The following is a 12,131-nucleotide window of genomic DNA, read 5'->3' on the forward strand; positions in this document are numbered from 1 at the left end:
ATTAGACATTATTGGTGATAACTCCTTATCAATGGCAGGAATTCTCCTTGAGAAATCAAACACTCTGGAGTGTTTTAATGAAATCCAAGTTTTGTCTCCAAGTCATCAATTTTACTGTGTCTCTGAGCCATCATCCTTATCCTCCTCCCCAGAACCCCACTAACCAATCACCCCAGCTTTGGGCATTCTGAAATGTTTGCTGAGAAAACAGCTCTGTTTTGACAGACAGCAATTATAGCACCTGGGCTATAGGCTGACTTTACAGCTCTTCTGGGGATCTGTTATGAACAGGCACCATGAGGCCAGCACAGGCCTGTGCAAACAAGCTTTGTAACCAAATTGCACTGAAAACCCCCTTCTCTTCTACCCACACCCTCCCAGAACTGCTGAGTGCCATGGATGTACCTCCTTCACTTACTCTGAACCTGAAAAAATGCTCACATTCTGTAAGAAAATGCCATTTAGATTTAGGGAGAGTTCCTGTCTCATTCAGATAGGCTGGTTTGAAGTCCCATGCATGTCTGGCTGTGTGTCATACACACTCCTTTGAAATTGTTGGATTTTAATTTGTTTTTTTCATAATTGCAGAGTATTTGGGGGCTTGGAGTGATTCAAGTATGTGGAAGATTCAGGAGAGTATGGTAATCTAAAAACAGATTTTTGTCTGTGTCCCTTGGGGAGGCACATTGTCTGATACCGGTTGCATTGCTCATCAATTATAAATCACATTTCTTTAGGAAGCAGTGTGCTCTCTGATGTCACACAGTCATCCTCTACTGTCTTGGAGAGCCTGGGATCTCTTTTCAGCTGCCATTTTATTTCTTCCAACTGTTTTGGTTTATGCTGACATCACTTCTTGCTCTGAAAGGGTTTAATAGAACTAAACTAAAAATTCTTCTGTAGGTAGCATTCTTTCACTCTTTTCAGCAGCCTCAACTAGAGGAAAAGGAAGAGAAAATGTCTACAGCTAGGCAGCTAATTCAAGACATCAAAACCAGTGAAATGCTAATTTAAACAAAATAATATTGACCAGTCATGGTAATGAAAAACAGCCATTGACTTTGATGTTGTAAAGCTGTGATGGTGTGATGGCCTCCTTGTTGTAAAACATTCTTTTTCCCAGCCAGTCTTTTCAGCCATTCCTCTCAGAAGCATTTTCTGTAGGCTGGGATAGATTATATTTAGTGTGTGTACTTTATTTCTGCCTCTGGAGCTGACTCTCCTGCTCTATTTTTAAATGAACTACTTGCAAACCTTTGGCAGTGAGGTGTACAAGTCCAGAGCCATGAATGAGTGGCTTTTCTGTTCAGGAGGGGTCTGTTACAGCCAGGTTGTTGCTGCTTTGCTCCTCTCAGTGACCTGTGCTGGGAGCATGTCCCTGTGGTGGCAGGAAGAGTCTGGCAGCACACACAGCTCCCTGCAGCCGCACACAGATCCTGCAGCCCAGGGAAGGGAGCAAATACAGCCGAGGGAAGGGCAGCACACACAGCCCAGGGAAGGAGCACACACAGCACACACAGCCCAAGGAAGGAGCACACACAGCTCTCTGCAGCCACATCAAAGGCAGAGGTGTTAATCCACGCCCCGGGTAAGGCTCTCAGAGGATGTGCTTGTCTGCAGGGCAGGGAGAAAGGGTTCCTTGGTGTTTGCTGCAGCCAAAACCATCCCCTGGAGCAGGCAGAGGGTTTGGAACCTCACTCAGCTTTTCATGGCACCCCTGGCATGGGGCACAAATGGGCTCTGGGGTCGAGGGACCACAAATGGATGTCTCGATGGACACACCTGTGATAAGGTCACCTTTAAATATAGAATGCTGCCTTCAAGGGGAGAGGACAGAGGAGATGTTTCTCATTTCTGTATTTATTCCATTTAGTCACCTTTATCTGTCCCCTGTTCCTATTGCACCAGTAGATTGCACACAGCAAGATGTGTGAGAGAAAACAAAAACCACCTTGCATTTCCTTTTGCTTCCTTGCTTTATTTTGCAGTGAATAATAGAATGTTAGCTGTCAGATTTTTTAGAGTGGGATTGGAGATAACACATTCTAGGCAAAACCTAAAAATCAAACCTTGCTTTTTCACTCCACCCTTGAAACCACTCTGTATCACAGTGAAGCACTTTGCTGGGAATGATTAGCCAAAAAATTCTTAGGGATCTGCCAGTGCTGATCTCTGTTCTATCAGAGATGATTTTGCCAAGCCCTGCCATGGTCCCTGAATGTGTAACTATCTCATGTAAATAAGGTCTTGAAGATGAAATGAAAGACAGGTCCTTTGGCCAAACCTTATACATTCATTTAACAGGAGACTGAGGCAGCATAAAGCATCCCCACAAACTTGTAGGACTAAAATTACATTTCTCAATGTCTGCAGATTTCACGTTAAAATATTTGGAGCTTTTTATTAAGTATGATTTTATGTGTCTTTGTAAGTAGATAGATGAAATGCTGAAAGTTTTTTGGGAACTTGCATTGAATGTTTGAAGCCATTTGGAAGGAAGCAAGAGTCTGGTCCGTTAATAAAGCTCTTACTATATGAAGTCAGTGGTAATTTTGTCTTTGGTTTCAGAGAGGAAACCATTTATATTTGCTATAGTGATGAAAGACCTCTGGTTTTTTCTTAATGCCAGCATTCAAAAAACCCTGTTCAATTATGAGAACCTGCTGTTTTCTATTGACAGTGAAATAGCCAGCAGAATTAGAATTACTGAAGAAAACAAAATCAAGAAAGATTTTATTTTTTTTTTCAGTTCATTAGGCCACTTGAGGTATTTGCAGGATGCCTGAAATGTTACTTTACTGCTTTGTAACATCCTGCAGTATTAATTTGGGTCACAGAGGACTTGAACAGAAATGTTTTGCCTCTCTTAGAGATGCACTATGACATTCCATGTTTCTCTTTCCAACTGCTGAAGAAGTTACATGTGTTGGGGGTAGGGTACCTCTGGTTCTGGTATCTCAGAACACTGGAGAACTTGGCTAGGGGGAATTTTGGCTCTTTGAAAGTTTAATAAATCCTGGAATTCTGGTGAAATTCTAGAAGTTATGGAAATGCTGAAGTCCTGGAAGTGTTGCAGAATAACAGGCAGAGAGTGGCTAAATGTGCCATGAATTGATTAACTGTTACAATCCATGAGCAGAGTGATGAATAAGCTGATAAAATATTCTGATAACATAAAGAATAGACTTTTAATTAATACCAGTCCAATTACTTTGTGGAAGATGTGTAATGTCCAAAAAATGTGATACACTTCCTTGATTATCTCTAAACTTTGGTTAAAAAAAAAAAAACAACCTTGTTTAATGTAAGTAACTTATTGCATTAAGTATAATTAATCTTCTTTTTTGCATTATTAAATATCATTAATCTTCTGTTGAAGACCAATTCCCAACATTATCACAGAACAGTTTGGGATTTAAAGATCATTTTAAAGCTTAAAGATCATCCAGTTCCAAACTTTTCTCCTAGAGCAGGTTCCATCCAGCCTGGCCTGGGACACTGCCAGGGCTCCAGGGGCATCCCCAGCTGCTCTGGGCACCCTCACCATCCTCACAATGAGAAATTTCTTCCTGATATCTGATCTAACTCCATCCTCTGTCAGTTTGGAGGCATCAGCTCACGCCCTTGACAGGAGTCTCTTTGTGGACAATAAGCTCAAAGTGAGCATTGGCTGTCAGCATTTTCCCAGTACAGATAAAACTGAAGTGACGTTTATTTTTGAGCTTCACAGAGTTTTGTGCTGGGCTTGATGCTGATAATCATTTGCTCAGTGAGCTGGAGGCAAGGCTAAAGTGACAGTGCAGGTGATCCAGAAAATGGGGTGGTGTTCCCTGGTGGTGAACATGGGCATGTAGGGCCATTAAATTGCTCCTCAATGCAAACTCATTTACACAAAGTGCACATGGACATGAAACATATAAAGCAGAACAATATGGAGTCTGCTGTGCACTGTTTGGAAAGGAGTGACTCGGAAAAGATTTGGCCATGTTGTGAAAAAAAGGGTGATCTTGGCAGCAGAAGGGCTCTGGCTGCATAGAAATAGGATTAATGAGTATGAGTAGAATGAGGATTTTAGTTCTGTTTTATAGGACAGTTGATACAGTTGTCACAAGACTCTGTATAGTCCAAACATCTAGAAAATCAAATAATATTAATATTAAAACACTTTATTGAAGCAGAGACAGACAAAACAAGGATCATTATCCAGAAACTGAGAACAGAAGGGTTGGAAATAGAAAGGCATAAACCTGTGACAGTGGAAATTATTAACCACTGGGACAAACTCAGGGGACAACAGCCAGATCCTCATGGCTTCAGTCCCAAGTGGATTGTCCTTTTCCTGAGCCCCCCAGAATAAATGACTGGGAGCAACTGGGTATGATGTAAATATTTATTCTGTACAGGGAAGAGGACTGGATAAAATCAATAAGCCTTCATTCTGCCTACTGTTAGCTCTGAAATAATCCACAGGAGTCAAGGAGATCCTTTAAGGAGCATAAAACAAAATAAAATAAGCAGGTGGAAGAAGTTATTTTCCACGCAACTGTTTTCACTTGTAGGAAAAGTAATTGTGAAGCAAATAGCTTCAAGAGGTTCAGGCCTGGATAAATCTGATGGGTTTATTGCTGCTTACATCTGTTTTATCAATCCTTCTCCTCTTTCCTTATCCAGTTATTTTTTTATAGTTTGACTGGTTCAATAGCATTCTTAACTTACAGTATTTGATGAATTCCCATCTCAATTTTCCCCAAACTTCCTCTGCTCTATCACTTTCTCTTTTGTTTTTATCCTCTGACCATCTTTCAGGTGTGTCTGTTTTCCATGGAGCAGCTTCCCAGGCTCGTGTCACCTTGTTATGGATGTAGTTTTAAGATCCAAAAGAACTTTGAAGAGTAAAAATTACCAGGATTTTTTTTCCCACTGTTTGTACAGAATGACTTACTGTCATCAAAGCTGCAGGAAAATCTTGCCTTTAAATGCTCCAAGGGAAGCTTCCTTTCCTTTCCTTTCCTTTCCTTTCCTTTCCTTTCCTTTCCTTTCCTTTCCTTTCCTTTCCTTTCCTTTCCTTTCCTTTCCTTTCCTTTCCTTTCCTTTCCTTTCCTTTCCTTTCCTTTCCTTTCCTTTCCTTTCCTTTCCTTTCCTTTCCTTTCCTTTCCTTTCCTTTCCTTTCCTTTCCTTTCCTTTCCTTTCCTTTCCTTTCCTTTCCTTTCCTTTCCTTTCCTTTCCTTTCCTCCCTTTCCCTTCCCATTATCATGAATGATGCAAACTGAAAAAAAAAATCCCCAAGTTTAGCTCTGGTTTTGGTGATCCATTATGGATCTGAATGAGACAAAGGAAGATTTTTTTTTTTTCTGTCCTGCTCTCTGTGAACATGGGCAGCTCCCATTTGCAGGGTGTCCTGTTGTTTCCAAGGAGAACAGAAGTCCCTTAGCAGAGGGCCAGGCTCAGCAGCTCCTCTGCAGCCTGCAGGGTGTGTGTGTGTGTGTGTGTGGTGGGGATGTTCAGGGAAATAAAGCTCCACAGACACTGAGAGTGGGAAACACCCTCTGCTTTGTTCTGTGCCTTCAGATGACTTCTCTTTTCCTTCTCCTGGAAATGTGAGCAGTGGTGGAAGAGCAGCATCACTCTGAGCAGGGAGGGAGGTTTCTCAGGAGTCTGACAATTCCATCAGCTCTGTCAGCACCTCTGTTCCTTTCCAGATGCCAAACCCAAAACTCACATCACAGCCCTTGATCACAGTGAGAACATCCATATTACAGCCTAAACTGCACATCAGATTCTGCAGCTTGCAAAGAAGAAAAAAAATCCCTTCCAGTGCAGAGTCTGCCTGCAAACAGAGCCACCAATGATTTCCCCTTCAATTCCTCTGTTGCCTCAACGTTTTGAGTTGACAGTGCAGAGAAGACCTGAAAGCTAAACTGGAGTGAAAAAACACCATGTGGAGAGTATTTATTTCTTGGGTGGGGAGCTGTGGCTGAGGAACAGGATGATTTCAGTGGTGTCCCACAGTGAGGTGCAGCAGAGGGAGGTCTCTGGAGGTGCTGTTGGGGTGAAGGCACCAGGGCCAGGCAGGAGGGCTCAGCCCCATTGTTCTGTGAGCACTGCAGGGCTGTCCAGGTGTCCTGATTTAAAGGCTGCTCCTCGAGACAGGAAATTGTATCTTGTTCTGAGGTTTACTGTAATAAAGTACATAGTCCTGGGGGAATGTGCTGCTGGGCCCATGAATCACTTTCTGGGCTGGCTGCTGTGACCTCAGCCCAGTGATTTATTCACGCCATACCGCAGCAGGAATGGCAAAAATGTCAGCGTGGTCTTCCCAGCCTCCCCCTTCCCCCAGATGGGCTTCAGCTGGGAGCCTGCCACAAATCCAGCTCTGCTCAGGGCTGCCAGGGCCACTTGTCCTGCCCACCCTGCTGGGGAATCCTCCTGCTGCTCAGGTGTTTCCTTCCTAGTTCCCTGGAGTTTCCTGTGCGAAAAAATGAAAGGTCTCAATGCAGTCGTGGTGCTCCTGGCAGAAATAGAGTAAAAGTTTTTGGTAATCCCCTTTTTTTCGTGGCCTTGCAGTTTTCTGTGTGGAAAAATGAAAAATCTTGCTGCTCAGGTGTTTCCTTCCTAGTTCCTTGTAGTTTCCTGTGTGAAAAAATGAAAAGTCTCAATGCAGTCGTGGTGCAGAAATGAGGCACCTTGAAGTGTGCAAGTTTTTGGTAATCCCCTTTTTCGTGGCCTTGCAGTTTCCTGTGTGAAAAAATGAAAGATCTCCCTGCAGTCGTGGTGCTCCTGGCAGAAAATGAGGCACCTTGAATGTGCAAGATTTTGGTAATCCCCTTTTTCTTTTCAGCTGACAATAAACAACACAAAGAAAGAGAACCTGAGTGTTTTCAGCTCGGCATGGCACTGTTTTACAGATGTTACCAGATGTGCTTTTGCACTTCTGGGGTGGTTAAATGAAGTGCTTTTGGTGGAATCACAAATGACAAGGGTGAAGAGAGGCTGCTGACTCTCAGCTCCACTGAGCCATGTTTCTGTTCCAATGGACACTCTTTCTGTACATGGTTTGCATTTGGCAGTTGTTAGTTTTAAAATCCGGCACTTCCCTTTGGTGCTGGTCTTTCAGTTTTTGAAATATTTTTTCTGTGTGACGCATCCTGATATTTTCCTGTAAATTCATTAGTCTGCACTCTTCAGAGGATGGTCAGAATTTTTATTGATGTCCAAAATACTTATTTCTTAGGGATAGTTTCAGGATTAAAAATTGTCCACATCACACATGTTCACCCTGCCTTGCAGTTATTTTCTGCCCCTTGATTTTTTATTTACCTTGTCTTTTTTTGTAAAGTAGATAAAATTTAAACATCTTAAAATTCAGCAAGATTTTTTTTTTTTGCAACAAATTAACCTTCTCACATATCTTAATGAATAAGTAGATACCAAATAATAATTCTTAAAAATTGTACAGCCAATTAAAGGTCAACTTTTCCAAAATAAACAAGAAGAAGAGAGGGGAACTTTCATTTATCCATAGTATAGGCAGGTTTTCATGAGAGCCATTAAAGCTGGTTTAATTCTGTTTCTTCTATTTCATGGCCTCGAAATTGGAGGTTCATTACTTTTCCTAAGATGCTGAGAGTTACATCTGTAAATTTTTATCTGTGATGGTGTTTCTTCAACGAGGCAGTTTGGGTGGGATTTTTGTTTAAATTACAGCATAAACACAGTCTCAGGTTTGCTCACTTGGAAAGGTGTTGGTTGCCAGAATGTGCTAAATTGTGGATTTTCCAACTTCCTCACACATGAATGACCTCCTCTCCCATTTTCTGTGTGTTGCTTAAGCCTCACCTACCTCGTATCTCATCACAAATCAGGCACTAACAGCTTCCTTTGAGCTTCTCTTTATTTCAATAAAACTCTTCAGACCTGTCCAGGAGAAAAGGCTTTGAATGTGAGTGTATCATCACTGTGCTTAGCAAGGATCTGATAAAGGCTTGTCTAAGGTCTCTGCATGGTTTAGAGCTTGTTCTGGAGCAGAGCACACATCCCAGGCTCTTAAACTCTTTACTGTTTGCAGCTCTGGTTTCATCTCGTGAAGAGCAGGCACTGGACAGAGGTGAGAACAGAAAGGAGGGTGGTGGGATGGTCCCTGGTTACTGTAGAATGCCAGTTGTCTCAAACATCATCTTCAGAACTGAGCAGAAAATGCTGTAGTGCCCATTCAAACCAACCTCCTGCACTCAGGGACTGCAAGTAGCTACACCTGCTTTCAGTCCTGGATCTGAGAAAGGAAATTAAATGAAACCTCTCAGGCCCCTTCTGCTGCAATTACAGAACTAAATGTATCCAAATTTTATCCACAGCCCCTGACACCTGCTCCATTTCTGTCCTCAAGCCTTTCAGCAGCTCCTGCTTGCTTAGAAACACTTTTTTTTTGGCACAGTCATTGGAGCTACCAGGAGCAGGAGGCAAAGTGATGCCTCAGTGTTTAATGAAACTCTTTTCCCCTGGTGCTGCTATTCCTGTCCTTACCCTGGCATTTCTTGTGCTCCTTTTGGAATCCCTCTCCTGGGCACAGGCAGCCAGAGAAGACAAAATACAGGTGTGGTTCTGGTTAGGATGGAATAGGGATCAGCATTAGTGCTGCTGTTACCACCACCAAAGCCCAGATACATCATTGGCAGAATTCATAGGAAAAAGTCTGACCTGAAATAAAATATTTCTTCTTATCAGACAAAATGGTTCTGGAAGAGGAGCTTGAACAAATGTACAAAAGAACCTTCAGAGAAGGAGTAGAGAGTTCAATGAGGCACATCCAGGTTATGGTCAGAGAGACAATAAAGAATGAAAGCAATCCAGGAAAATCTGCTGAAGTGGTTCCTGTGGCAGAGTGTTTAGATATTTGTAAAAGAACAACAAAAGTAATCTGGTGTGTGATGCAAAACTGGATGTCACAGGGATAACAGCAATTAGTGAGAAATAGATTAATATTCAGAGCTGGAATGTGGGTGCAGGTTGTTCAGGAAAGCTAAAAATGAAACTAATGGTGTTGTATATTAATTACACTGCAGATTTTGAGGAAATAAAAAGATTATAAATTATAGCATTACTTTGAGTCAAAAATAATGTAAGGATCATAAAAGTTACACAAGGAGAGTGGATGGTATCCTGCTGTGCATTTCAGGTGTAATGTCCTGTTAAATGTAGCAATAATGGAAAAATGTGGGTTTGTAGGATATATCTATTTATTGGATACAGAGCAGAGAAGCTGCCAGACTTGTTAACTTAATAATGACTAAATCACCAAGGTGTGATGGGTGTGAGACCTCAGGATTGTAGTAAATGGTGATGACTCCAGAGGGGAAATCATCACCAAAACTGACTTCAGCGATCACAAACTGATAAAACCTTTATTCAAATAGAGAACCATGCTAGAAAAGTGAAGTTTTCAATTTTAAAGTAACAGACTGAAAAAAATGGACACTACGAGTTAGCAAGTGAATTGGACAGATCCAGGGGACAAGCACTGCAGTGGAAGGAGTCTGGCGTTATCCCTTTTGAATGAAGGTTTAAGGCTGTGCTTTGGAAATTCATTTGCAGACTGAGGTTTGATTACTCCCAGCTGTAATTAAAAAAAAAAAAAAGCAGGTAGTACCTGTTGCCAAGTTAAATTTGTTTCCCACTCTCTTGCAGTAAGAGGTAGCCACTGTTTCTTTTGGATAAAAGTTTGCTCACTTTGGGATACTTGGAGCTACATCTTAAATGCTGCAGAAATTACAGCCAGTGCAGAGTTTTGGCAGCTTGCATATGAAGTGAGTTCCTGGTGTGTTAGCATCATGAAATGTCATTCACTGGTGTAATTGCCTTTTTCAAGGTGACTTTTAAGAACCAAATCCTGATACCCAGAGCTCTGCAAGGACTGTGAGGTACTGCAAGTCAGAGTTTCTTCATTTTCTGAAGATAATCTATTACTGCCTTTTTGAAGGTTAGGAGCGTGTGGCTACCTGAGCTCTTCAAATTTGTGTCAGACTTTTAAATTCTTAGTTTAATGCCAGCCAGAAGGAAAACAGGTTAGATCCCTATAAAGCAACCAGGGCTGATGGAATTACCCCAGTTCCTCTGTGACATTAAAATCAAAGCTGGTGCTGATGTCAGTATTGCTCTCATATTATCTCATTCACACTTTCAGAAATAGCAGATAGGAGGAAGTTTCATAATTCGAAATAAAATTTGATAGAACAATATATTTATAACATTTCTGTATGGAATAAGTGCTCTCCCTGACATATGTAAACATTTTATTTTAATGAATATGGATAGTTTTCATGTTTGGAAGCATCAATAATTCAGCACTGTTTACAGCCTGTTATTCTTTCTAATTATACAACTGATAAATATTCTAGTGCTCTGACCCTGGGAACAGCACTGCAAAGTACAGAACCGCTTTTTAAAGTTCACCTCCCCTTGTGTTTTACCCAAAGGATTCGTCTTTACCAGGAAAGGGCTGGGAAGGAATTCTGAAAACAAGTGCCATAGAAACCCACTTGAAGACAGCTTGATTTTATTTGCATTAGTGATTATTAATAGTGTAATAGTACACTATTACCCATTTATCTTCCCCAAATCAGATATTTCTAGTCAAGAGTTGAAGGAGACACACATTTCCACACTGATTTTTGTGTATGTTGTCAAATCTCTGTGCTCTGCTGGCCTGGAACTATTCTGTAGTTAAAGTAGTTGCCTTTAAAAAGGCAAGCCCATCTTTCTGTGCATTATTTTTTGAAGACTGCAAACACAGAAAATAACATTGAGATTATATCCACTATTGTGTCTTAAGGATTGAACTTACTGCTCTTGATACTATCCCAGTGTGTATTGATCATGATCCACATTCAGTGAAAGGCTTCAGCATAAATAGAAGGAAAAAATTAATTTCCCATTTTTGTCTAATTTGGAGTAAAACTGGAACCTGTTTTCTGTAGATTTTTCTACACTTTTGCCATTTCAGGTTTCTTTTGGTAGTGTTCAGTGTGTAACAGAGTCTGTTTCCCTCTTGTGAGGCTGCAGAGCTCAGGCTGCAGAGCCTGCTCCAGTGGGGAGATAAATGGGCACTTTGCCCCTGCTGAGCTGATGTTGGCACAGCCACACTGGTCCCAGCATCTGAAATGCCTGAATTAGCTCCAGTGAGCTGTGTCTGTTCACTGCCTCTGGCCAGCATTTAAAAGGAGATCAGCATCCTTGGGCTGTGCAGCACGTTTTGCTGCTTATGGGAACATTTCAGGAGCTGCAGTGTGGGGACCTGAGGAAAAGCAAAGCCTGTAGCAGTGCCTGGGCCTGCAGGACTGAGCACAGCACTCCTGATGGGTGTTCACTGATGGTTTGTTCACCTGCTGCCACCACCATTCACACAGCAGCCCCTTTTCCCCTCCTTGCCACATCCCCTGGCTCACAGCACGTTCCTCTGCCCTCCCTGGGGACAGAGCTCTCACGAAGGGAAATAAGTCACTTCTGGAGTGCTCTTCAATCAGCAGCCTTGTCTTTTTGCTTGGTGGTATTCCCTTTTTGTGGGCTTGGCATCATTTGGCAGCTGCAGGCTCTGCTGAGAACAACAGACACGTCCCTTCTTGCAGAGCTGACAGGGACACCTGCACTTCTCCCACATGGAGAAATTGCTGAAATAAAAATGCATCTACAAGGCACTTAGCACAGGGTATTTTTCTTACTTCTGGTCAAACTTCACCTTGTTTCACTTCCAGACAGCAGTCAGGAAGCCACAATGGCTTTCACCCTCCTTCTTGCACAGCTCTGAGGTTTTGGCCAGTGGGAAGTTCATTTCTAAGACATGGTGGCAGAGATATTTCAGAAAAAAAAAAAAAAAAAAAAAAAAAAAAAAGAAAAGTAATGGGCTGCTGTCCATATCTCATTTTCCTGGCCTTGGGGTTTTCCCTTAAGAAGCAGAGATGGGCAGCAAAGGATTTGATTGCAGGAGGTGGATGAGGCTTACATGAGGCACCCCCAATTTCCATACCACAGTAATGGCTCCACAGATAGAGTTACACAGATATTCTTGGCTCTGCTCCTGAATCATCAGTGAGGATTGGGGGCTTACTATTAAAAGAGTAAGTGTTTCTTTATAATCAAAA

General features: G+C 42.0%; 1 protein-coding gene across 5 annotated transcripts in view; it reads left to right on the plus strand.

Moving 5' to 3' along the window:
* Positions 1-12,131, plus strand: part of ERC1 (ELKS/RAB6-interacting/CAST family member 1) — a 232,486-nt gene that overhangs the window by 169,632 nt on the left and 50,723 nt on the right. The gene's annotated exons all lie outside the window — the stretch shown is intronic.

This window comes from Zosterops lateralis (assembly GCF_965231275.1).
Source record: "Zosterops lateralis genome assembly, chromosome: 4".
NCBI lineage: Eukaryota > Metazoa > Chordata > Aves > Passeriformes > Zosteropidae > Zosterops > Zosterops lateralis.